The sequence below is a fragment of the Ischnura elegans genome, chromosome X, assembly GCF_921293095.1.
Source record: "Ischnura elegans chromosome X, ioIscEleg1.1, whole genome shotgun sequence".
NCBI lineage: Eukaryota > Metazoa > Arthropoda > Insecta > Odonata > Coenagrionidae > Ischnura > Ischnura elegans.
The window spans coordinates 93,886,945-93,898,217 of record NC_060259.1 but is presented as its reverse complement, the minus strand read 5'-3'; the positions used below and the strand labels follow the sequence as shown (position 1 = coordinate 93,898,217).

Below are 11,273 nucleotides of genomic sequence, written 5' to 3'. Positions count from 1 at the left end.
TAGTAAAATAATTACCTACCAATAAATGAGCTTTCTTGTAATATATCTGTAAGTCATGAAGTAATACATCGTTTCTTAGGAAAACCGGCTTTTCGCACTATATTACGGTAGATGCGGTAAAATAATATTCAGCGTAATCGATCTCAGCGTTCTTTTGACACTATAACTCGAAAATGTTACTTTAAAACTAGCGTATACTTAAATGTTCCAAAAAATTAAAGATAAATTTTTCATCCTAAATAAAATGGAAGTCAGAGCGATTACTTAAAATAAACCTTTCTCATGTATTACCGCATTTACTCGTGTATCCCGCGCACCCCCATTTTTGGGCCGGCTCGTGAGGAAAAAACGCTTTTTGGGTGCGGTTTAATATAGGAACTCGTGATTCGTTGCTCAATCGATAAATTTACGTTTATATGATAAATAAGGTTAAATAATGTTAGAAATGTAATTCCTGCGAAGGTTTCCTAGTTTTAATGCTAAACTTTGGAGAAATAAACGATAAAAATTTGAGGGAAAATGGAATGCGGCTTACATTAAAATTTGGAGTATTCGTGTAAGGCGCGCACCCCCATTTTTTTTCATTGGTATTTCCGGAAAAAATGTGCGCTGCTTCTACGAGTAAATACGGTATTATATCTCACCTATTATGGTTTTGCAAAATCCCACCTCCTTTGGAGAGTGATGAAACAAATGTACACTTTTTGCTTCGAATTTCATTCGAATGCAAGACTGGGATTTTAAAGTAACTTTTCCTTCCACTATAAGTAATTCGTGAATCAAAGGTGATGATTAAAAGCATTAGCTTATTTCTTTATGTAGCTCCAAAATAGTGGAAATTAACTGTTCTAAGATTCAGAACGTGTACTTTTCGTTTGTGGGCACAAAACTCACAAACGTTTATTAAAAATTCATAAATATATACTTGCTTCCGGAAAATAACATGAAATGCCCTTCACGATATTCTTTCGTCAGTTAAATCATTCTTGAGAAAATATTAAGAAATAATACCTTCCCTTTGAATTGCTTTAATGTGGTTGTCATCGGAAAGTAGTGACGACGTAATTGTAGATGTGATAAAATTCTTTTAATACTGTGGGAAAATATACTTATCTTAATACTGTAGGAAAATATAGGAAGCAGTTTTATATTTTAGAAATTAATACATAAATTCTCCCATTTCTGAATGTCTTCTCTATTCATTTTTAAGGATTAGGGATTTTTAGGATTTAGGATATTTTATTCGTGGTAGTACGGAGTAATAAGCTCATCATGTATTTTCACTCATTACATATTTTCGTACGTTATTCAAGCTCATTATGTACACTCATTAAGTATAGCATACGCTATATTGCATGCATAACGTAGAGTAGGGGAAACAAAGGAGAAATGGGACAGTGGGAGGTATGGGACAGTTCAAATTTCCCTCTCTAATTTAAGTTTTTTAGCGCTTGATTTTCTCAAATGTATGACAAGCAGTAGCTGTATTTCCTCCAAAAATAGCTCCCGGATCACTTCTCTGAATGTGAGTTAAGAAGAGGATTTTAGTTTTCAAACCAATTTTGGTAACTTTCGTGAGATGCTTTAACTTTAAATTTCTATTATTTTAATTATGACTTTCTCTCGCTGGAAGCACTGATGAAAATGCATATTCTTCGTGTGTATAGCTTGTAATTTTAACAACTTCTAGTTACTTCTTAATGCCTAATAATACATGTGAAATGCGAAATGGCCAGTAGGGGAGGTCTGGGACATCAGATATGTGGGAGGAATGGGACAGTGTCACACTCCTTTCAAGCACTGTTATTTTTTAAAGTTTTATTTTTTAATTTATGTATCAGTGAAAATATCCAGATAAGGTACCAGTGCCAAAATGTACCATTCCGAAAGCTGTGAAGATGGTGTATGATTTAGGCAAAAGTGTGAGAGAGGTAGCAAGAGTAAAGAATTCATCAAAATCTGCATTATCAAGACATGCAATGAAAGCATTTGCTTCCAAGGACAGTGATAGCGTAATTTTCAAAGTAATCTGATATATGAAATGGTTTTCCTCTTTTGTGCAACACAAGGGAAGGTTTTAGTAATGAGTATGATGGTGGACATAATGTAAAATTCACGAGAAAAAGGGTAGTCAATTTTTAAAAATTTCTTCTCAACAAGAAGGTATTAGTTTCATAGAGAAAAGAGATATTATTCTGAAAATGAATTCTCCAATTTTGTTAAAAGGCACTGAAAGAGTGAAATCCTTATTTACATTTACTACTACGTACTACCATATTTCGTATAAATATGATCAGAAATAACTACCATATATACTATTTATGTATTTTGAATCGATCATTTATTTTTTCTTACCATTTTTTTCATTTACATTAGTGTCCCATTCCTCCCACTTAACCGTCCCGTCATATGTTCAGAAAATGCTAATTCCCACAGTATTCACCCATTGTAATTTCTGGAAAGGAAGTTATGAAGGTTAAGGCAACTAAGGATTGTAAAAAAATTGAATTTGGCCTCCAATATTTTCACAAACAATTTTATTCCAAAATGTGTCCCAGTCCTCCCAAGTCTCCCCTGCAATTTAGATTTCTCTTCAGTTTAGGTAGCTGAGATTTAGAAATGTGTGGCGCCACTAATGAACTATAATCAGTTTGATGGATCGTGAAAGCAATGTCTAGTTTTAGTTTCAGTGGTCAAGGGATCCCTTAATGTTTTCCAAAACTTTTCAGCGGGCCTAAATTTGCCTCTTTGGACCATTGGTTGTTTAAGGAGTGCGCAGATTCCTCATCGATTTGGGTGAGGCGCTGCGGAAGAGGCGGCGGCCAGAATAAGAAACGCAGCTGCTGCACACTTTGGCTGCCAGAGAGAGAATGAATGAACATGGTTGCGAAAACACTCAAAGACACATGAGATACTATGCATTTTCGTTGGTCATATTTCTGTATTCCACAATCGTAGTAATAGGGTATAATGACGACATGATTACACATCCGCATTTGTTACTCAGCGGCCTTATCTCATTTCCCTCCTTGAATAGTTCTGGAAGCAGCGAGAGCTCTTCCGTCGTCGCGGTTTGTTCTGGACTTACGTTTCAATTGATGAGTTTTCATTCCCAATTTCTTCATTTTCCGGGAAAATGATGACGCCTTACATTCCTCCAATTGCCTCCGGAATGCTTCACCCTTGATGTGCAGGTATATCATTCAAATCCAAAATGACTGGGAGTATTGCCCGTGAAGTATCGTTCAAAGTATCGAATAGCTTGATTACGACGAGACTTCGAATAATCAATATTCTGTTTTGAGAGCTTACAACAAAAATAATTATGTGGTGGCAACCTGAAGAAGGGCTTTTCTTCAATAATTTCCTATGAGTAATATTTCAGAGTTTTCTTTTTCACCCAAAAGTCACGCGGAAAGCCCTCTAGTTCACCAAAAATGAATATAAATTTAGCTATGGATGGCATTCTTTGAACTTACGGTGGTTTTCGCTCGGAGCATTTTCGTGTGAACTTCTATGCTCAGAATGATTCCCGGCGATTTTATTTCTTGGCGGAGCAAAGTGGAACGAGGCTTTGTTTTCATTCAGCCATTTATTTTCAGAAGCCGAAAATTTGAATCTACACGGCGGAATAACTATCTAACTTTAATCACCAAGAAGCCTTCATTCATTCCAAAAGAATAGTTGAGCCAGTGCAATTCATTCTAACGACGAGATTCAGTTCTAAGTTATTATTTTTGACTGGAAGGATGAGAAATGCTCCTACGTCTCAATATATATTTCCTCCTCTGTTAGATAAGCAGGGTGTACTTGAAGAAGTTGGATCTCTTGACTTTCTCTATTTTAAATTATTTTTTTCTCGGTTCTCATTAAAATTCTTTACACATTCATCATGTTCGGAGAAATGTAATATAAAATGTCCCACATCCGTAGAGCCTAAATAATTTTCTTGGAAACCTTACTCACTAAACAAAATGGATTGTTAAAATGGAATATGTGTGTTTCGCACGAGTGCAGTGTAATGCTTTCAAATCTAGGGGTGGAGAGTGCCATTTAAGTATGTGCAATTATAACTTCATCTGGCATTGTTCTTTCAGGGCGTCGATCACAATAGTTAGGGGGATTTTTGTCGCGTTTCAAGAGACCCTCGCGGCTTTTCCTCCTCGGAATGGATTCCACGGCTCTTCCAGGAAATGAGATCGTGGGCGTGCAGCCCGTGGCTCCCCTTTCGCCCTGCTGCCTCTGGCCCCCGGCCGCCCAGCTCATTGCACGCGCCCACGCGCCCACCACTGCAGTCAATGAGGAGCGGCCCATTCACTCGGCTGCCTTTCGCGATGCGCCGAGGGATCGATGCTGCCGCCCTCATCATCTAGGCCACGCAGCCACGTGGGCGGTGGTGGTGCCTTGGCGTGGGCGGCCCCGCTGCTCTCTGCCGTGTGTGGGCGGGTGCCTTGTGGGCGGGCGGGTGCGTGGGAGGGGAAAGAGGGGGGGAGGAGGGGTGCGGAGGGGAAAGGAGGGGGGCGGATGGGGATATGTAGCGCGGCGGCGCGCCTCGCCCGTTATTGATTGCCGCACTCGTCGGCTCTGCACTCCGCACGCTGCAGTGACACACTCGACGCCGCCGCGCCTCCTCCGAGACAGCGTCCCGCGCCCCGACGCAACCGGACAAGTAAGCACAACTCTTTTCTTACCACCCAGCCTCGATCCCCGCCCTGTAGGCTCCCGCTTTGGCATTGCTTCGCTCATCCACGCTGCTCGCAATCACTTCGTTTTGAGTGTGTGGCGTGGTGAGCGGCCTCCACGCCGCCTTCATCTTCCCTGCACTGCCCTTCACTCGAGCAGAAAATCATTCAATTTGATCGTATTGCTCTGGAAACCCTTAAAAATCATGGACTAGCTGGATATTTGCTTCCCTGTGCTCTACCATATGTCTCTCTTAGCTATTTCAAGTACTAGCCGCGATGACTACGAATTTGCGTTCCTGGCGAGACTTTTTATCAATGGAATGGTAAATTTCCCCTTCTGCATTTAAAGTTCAATTTTCGTGACTCCCTAGTCCACTTATTATGGCCATTATTAAGTCCACGTATTAAACCCATGTTATTTTCTCAGCTTGCTGGTTTCAAACTTTAATTTCCAACCGATTAAATTTTAATCAATGCTCACCTGAGTTCGAGACTTAAATGCCTACCGCTATGAAGTGTAACCCATATTTTAAGCTGATACCGTTACATTTGTATAAATGGATAGCATTTATTGAGCTGAGAGTAAATTACTGCCTCATGGACAATCTATCTTTAATGTAGCCAATCTTTTGTCTCTGCCTGGTCAGCTTGTTTCTGCAACATTTAACGTTTTTGCCATCGAACGCCCCAATATTGTGCTATCCTTATAAAACCCACGATGAACAATAGTATTAAAATTAAATGGATCAAAATCCCTGCTCATGCACCAAATTTTAAGAAATTATATGGAAGTGAGGGAATAGACCATAGACCATGACAGCAAGACATATGCTGCGATTTTTAATCTGAACTGAGGCATGTGCTTCTTGCTGTATTCAACTCAGCAGTCTCCAACTGTTTCCGTTGTCGGAAAATATGGCACTTCTTTTTTCAGGGAAGAGAAAGTGACATAATGATTCTAATCTTAAAGTCTTATTTTAGTTTATGATATGTAATCGTTATCTATCTGAATAATTTGCCATTTTCATATTAAGAAGTTGCCAGAGTTCTTCCCCAGCGCCTTCATTGTGAAAACTCTTGCCGTATTGCATTCGATGAACTCTGACTAAAGTTGGCTATACCTGGCGTTATCTTGAGCATTTTACTCACATTGAATGTCACTTTACCGTATGTAATTCTGGCGAATGAATTTTTAAATTTTGGGAAAAGAATGGCAAATCGCAATCTCTAGCGTAAGCATCTATCGTCATGTAATAAGTGTATTCTCTGTCCCCTGCGTGCACATTCTCTATCCGCATATCAGCGACGACTATTATAAAACATTATATTTTAGAGTATGAGCATTATATATTAGTCGTTAAATATACGATGCGCGTTCTTGAATGTTTGATTTTAGATCTGAGATTCGTTTTATAATGCTAATTACGAAGAATAGCTTTTTATTTCACCATAAATATCATAATAGACATGTTATAATTTAAATCTACGTGTATGGTCACGCAGTTAGGTTTATTGTATCCGAAAATAGTTCAAGCAGATGTTTTATTTTCAGGTCAAGTAAATGGTTCTTTATTCAATTGTTTCGTTTCAAATACGATCTCTATTAAGAATTCAAATCGCATTATTTTTAGCTGATCAAAGAATTTCTCTGCCATTCACAATAAAAGAAACCCTATGGACTGCTGTTCTAGATTCCAGAGATATGTTGTAAGTTTTCAAACTTAATTGTTAAAGTAAATCTCTTGCATCGAGATTTGGCTCTTTTTATGGAGAGGGGTATATTCATATCAAAATACGTTTTTTAATAAAAAAAAGAACAGTGCCTTCATGGTTTTCATATGGATGGTGAAAACATTATTTAAATTATCTCAATGTGGGTATCATTACTGTTTTATTTCGCGAAAAGTTTCCTAATTGTTTTTTCATAATTGATCCAAATAAATATCTAAATACGAATATTATCACTGTCCGTGCTTAGAGATGGAAATTGCGCATAGCCAAATGTATTCTATATTGTCGGAAAGGAAATTAGTTCGAAGGAAATCAAATCTTTATTTCCTTCCTATATAATCTTTATTTGTAACGCTTTTATTAATGGTAGCCAAGCCGAAATAGTTTATCCCAATTGCTGTTCGCTTAAAGCTGTGAAAGGAAAAAACCTGTGGCTGAAATAAATGGAAATAATATTATTTATTTCGGGAAAGTGCAATTCAAAAACAAAGTGCAAACACTTAAGTAGCTAAATAGTCTTAACTACGTTTTGGAATTATAAATATGTTTTAACTTTAACATATGGTATTGCATTCCGTACTTTTACGTTAAAAATCGTGATAAGTGTATCCTGATTAAATAAAAATCAATTCGATTCAAATCATTTCACTCAGTTGCCTCTTATATTAGTTTCAATATCAGAATTGTAGCCGCTTCATAGTAATGTTAAAAAATTACGGAATTGCTTCAGCAATGTAAGCATTTTTGTTTCTAAAATTTATAACATTTTGCTCAGAGTAGGTAAATTTTAATCCGAAATCTCGGTCGGAAGAGTGCTGAATACCAGTCATAGCCAACCATTGAAACACGCTCTCAAGGGGAGCGCCCTAATGATGCTGTGAAGAGCCTAACACTAATGGAACTTTAAAACATTAATAAAATGAATCTTGCCGGTTATTTTTAAATTCCGCTGCGGATAATTTTACTAAACTTCAGCTTATCGAAAAAAAATAATTTTATCACTAATGACTCTTTGGATCATTAATTAGCCATTTCCTTGCTAAATCTCCTGTATGAGCGATACCCACCTTAATATCTTTTATCATGGCTAATCTACCCCAGCAAATACCATTTTTCTCAGTTATTTCCTTGTTTTTGTACATTTTTGGAGAAATGTTCTCCGTTATTATTTTTAGGCGCTTAAATAAGAGTTTTCAAATATATTTTTTCAGTGTTCTCAAAATTCTTCGATAATCTCAAGCTCTTATGGAGTTAAAGTTTATTAAACTTAACGGTGTATTTCTCTTAGTAGGCAAAGTACTACTCCGCTCTCTTAGTTTTGAATCGGAATAGAGAGAATTATGATTGACTGCAACGAATTGCTTTCCAAAAATGAATGCATCATAAGGAATGGGTTTTCGTCGCCCTCTATTGTATATGATATGGAAAATAGTCATGATCGTCGTTTCTGTCTCTGATTGATATTAAAAGCTAAAAAAATATGTAAAAAACTTCCTCTGATGTTCATTCGTAATAGTCTGGCTGACATACATCGCGTTCCAAGATTAATTGCCTTTTCGTTATGTCGATATTGTCTCAATTGCAAAGATTCAGATATATTTCCAGCGCTACTCTGTCCTTTTTTCTTGAAATTTCTCGAAGAAGCTTTGGGTAATCTAAATCCTCTGTCGATCTCTTGCTCCCAGTTACACATTGAAACCCTTCTATTGCGTGAAACATGCTCAAGAAGTTACATAAACAGTCCATAATAAATATTTCAAATATTTACTGGTTTAGATATCTCAGTACACTTAAATTTTCGTTCTCATATTTATAGTGCATCTAGAAGCCCTTCGGTCTAAAATAGAATAAAAATTACGAAATCCCGATCTTAGTGTGTGTATATTCTATACGCATTTACTTAGTTCAGTTTTACGTAAGCATGGAATCACAATCTATCGTACATTTTATGTAAAATTAAATTATGGTGAAATCAGCCTAAGATAAACTCCAGTTCATTCGGAAAATCATTTCACTCTGTGCTCACAATGAAAAAATATTCAAAGCAGTTATGCCGGTTTACTGAAATGTATTGAGAAATGAATTTCTGAGTGGTTGTAAGCAGAAATCAGTGGTCGATGGTATTATCCAAGATGTAATTACAGGGTCCCCAAGGAAGCACAACCCTCCCTCTTATTTCACGGGTAATTTTGGTTGGTTTCACATTCATAAATGGTGTCAGCTTCGGAATTCGAGCTAGGCTTTGAGTATTTGCTGTCGATACGGTCAAGTATCGCAAAATTAGCAAAGGTTCAGACTTCTGAGTGTTCTCATCTAATCCACACGGTGACTTTGTGAGCAGCTTGGAATGGGAGCCTGAGCGATAATGTGCGGCAAGAATAATGAGCGATAATGTGCGGCAATACATTCCGAAGCCCTTCCATAGCAAGTGGAACGTGATGCATTGGCTTCAGATGAATCTTAATGTCTGGTAATCGCTATATGTTTAACGCATCGCTGGGAGCGTGTTTTTGGTGAATCCCTTAAGAAAAAAGGTATTTCTCAAGTGGTTGGTGGGAATGTCCTTGCACGAAAAAGTGAATGAATGCCTATATCGCTCTTGTGAGGTCACTCCTCATCCACGGACTAAAGAAAGCGCTAAGGAAAGCTGCGTAGCTCATTAAGCCTGCATTGGACGAGTTTTACTGCCTGTTTGCAAGCTTTGGGTTAGGAACTGCTTAAGTCTTCGAGAAAGGCATATTTGGCGGTTGGAAACAAATTCCTCAGTGTAACTCCGAAGATATTATTACAGTAAGTAACAATGTTAAAAATTGAGGTTCCAAGTAAAAAGTTCCATGACAAAACCTTTTATAATGGTAAAGATCTTTTGCTACAGGAGTGTGATGTATTTAGGCCGAAAATAAAATTAATTAACAGAATTCATGTTTTTTATTCTTTTTGTCGTATTTTTTATCAGAAACTTAGTGATTTTAAGTCATCTAACCGTGTCATAGATATTCGCTTTTTGTACGTTTATAATAAATTCTAGGAGATATTTAGGATTATATTTTGGATAGTCATTACATCCAAGGAGTTGCCTCGAATATAAGGTTTGCTTCTGTCGGAAGTGGAAATAATTATTGTATCAAAAATAATCTCTCTGGTAATATGTTTATTTTGTGCCTATTTTCCGTTTGCTATATGCTATTACAGAATTTGATCGTTCATATTTACAATCGCATTAATTTATATGTTGCCTTCCATGTATCGCATTAAGAAACTGATACTTCTTATTAGGGTTCCGTAACTTTTTTTAATTTAGCGAATATTCTCGAGAGTGTTTTCATTCGACCATAAAAATAATTCATGGGGTGAGAGCGATGAGAGATGGGGTGAGAGCGATGAGCAAATGACCAATCGATTTTAAATTCTAGATTTTTACAAAAAGTTGTAAAAGCTGAGTGACACCTATTTAAAACCCGCTCTCTCCCGGTGCCAACTCTAAATTGTGTTCAAAATTATTTGAAGTCACTTAGCCCATGCGTTTACCGTATGGTAATTCATTCATTTCATGAATTGCGTGATAAATGTTCTTAATAATTGAAAATTATGAGAATAAGCCATTTTACACATTTCAAATGTGTTAGCGTGAATTTTGCAACTTTATGTGGCAGTTCTCAATGCGATCATATGGACTGCAACAATAAACTAAATCTTAGTGGAACACACTACCTTGGCGGAAAACGTAATGCTCGAAATATAATATCAGCGATTCATCCTTTATTGATACATAAAACCTATATGCTGCACTGCATTAACAAAAGAATCGTACATTATAATATCATTAAAATTTGAATATTTCAATCAAATTTTAAAATTTATTATTTAAGAAATTAAGATATAATAATAAATTTGGAGAAACATGCATATATTAACAAGGGTCTACTTCATACTCTCTTAAAATTAGAGGATAATAGCAAAAGTTTTTCACGATTAATTCGATGCGAAAAAAGACTGGCCGAGCTGAGGTGTCGCCTTTTAACATATATGTTCCTTTTGTAGCTTGTCAATCTGCCATACTGTATCCATTTTTTTCCTTTTCTCACTCAACTTTTGAGGTAAAGAAATATGGTTTAATTAATTTAATTTGGATTCTTTGCCTCAATATTTTGGCTGTAGTTTCGGAATTTCAACACTGAAAAACGAAAAATATCAGCTTGATGAAATAATTGGATGGCTGCATCTATTCCATACACTTTATTTGGTACGTCTCCACTGGTTTCAAAATGATTTATAAGGGAGAAACCGGACGGAGTTTTAGGGCAAGGACAGCATAACTGTGCAAAATGACCTAGCCGTTGACGCACCCTAAATTCAAATACTACTACTACGACAGCGTAACGCTTTAACTTTTTTTATCAATGGTGACAACAAAAATGTTTTTACTGATCATTCTTTATATTGAAGTCTTTTTTCTGATTTAAAAGAATATATATGTTGTTGACAAATGATCTCAGCAGAATTGAGATTTTTGAAATCGTGACATGCCAATCTATCCGATAAACACCTATTAAATGACCAATACCATTGAACCATTCTCCTCTAGACCATGACCCTCTCAAAGAATACTCGGTCTCGTCCACTCCCTTTGCCGTGTGGATTACTCGTGCACTTATCTCTGACCTCCATACCATAGCCATACTCCTCCTATACAACCCTCATCCCTCTCTTCTCCACCTTCCCCCGTCCTCCAAACATATTCGTATATTAATGGCTCACAAATGAGAGAAATGCTTGCATTTTCCCAAGAAAATGACACGGTGGCGTTAAAACCGGTAGAGTTGTACCAAATAATGGAATATGCAAAGTGATCAAGTT

At 36.9% G+C, this 11,273-nt stretch overlaps 1 protein-coding gene across 8 annotated transcripts in view; it reads left to right on the top strand.

The window, feature by feature from the left end:
* Positions 1-4,575: 4,575 nt before the first annotated feature.
* LOC124170618 overlaps positions 4,576-11,273 on the top strand; it is a 28,600-nt gene continuing 21,902 nt past the window's right edge. For all 8 annotated transcript variants that reach the window (XM_046549455.1, XM_046549449.1, XM_046549456.1 and 5 more), the window contains exon 1: positions 4,576-4,669. The gene's annotated coding sequence lies outside the window, so the exon portion shown is untranslated. The remainder of the gene's footprint in view (positions 4,670-11,273) is intronic.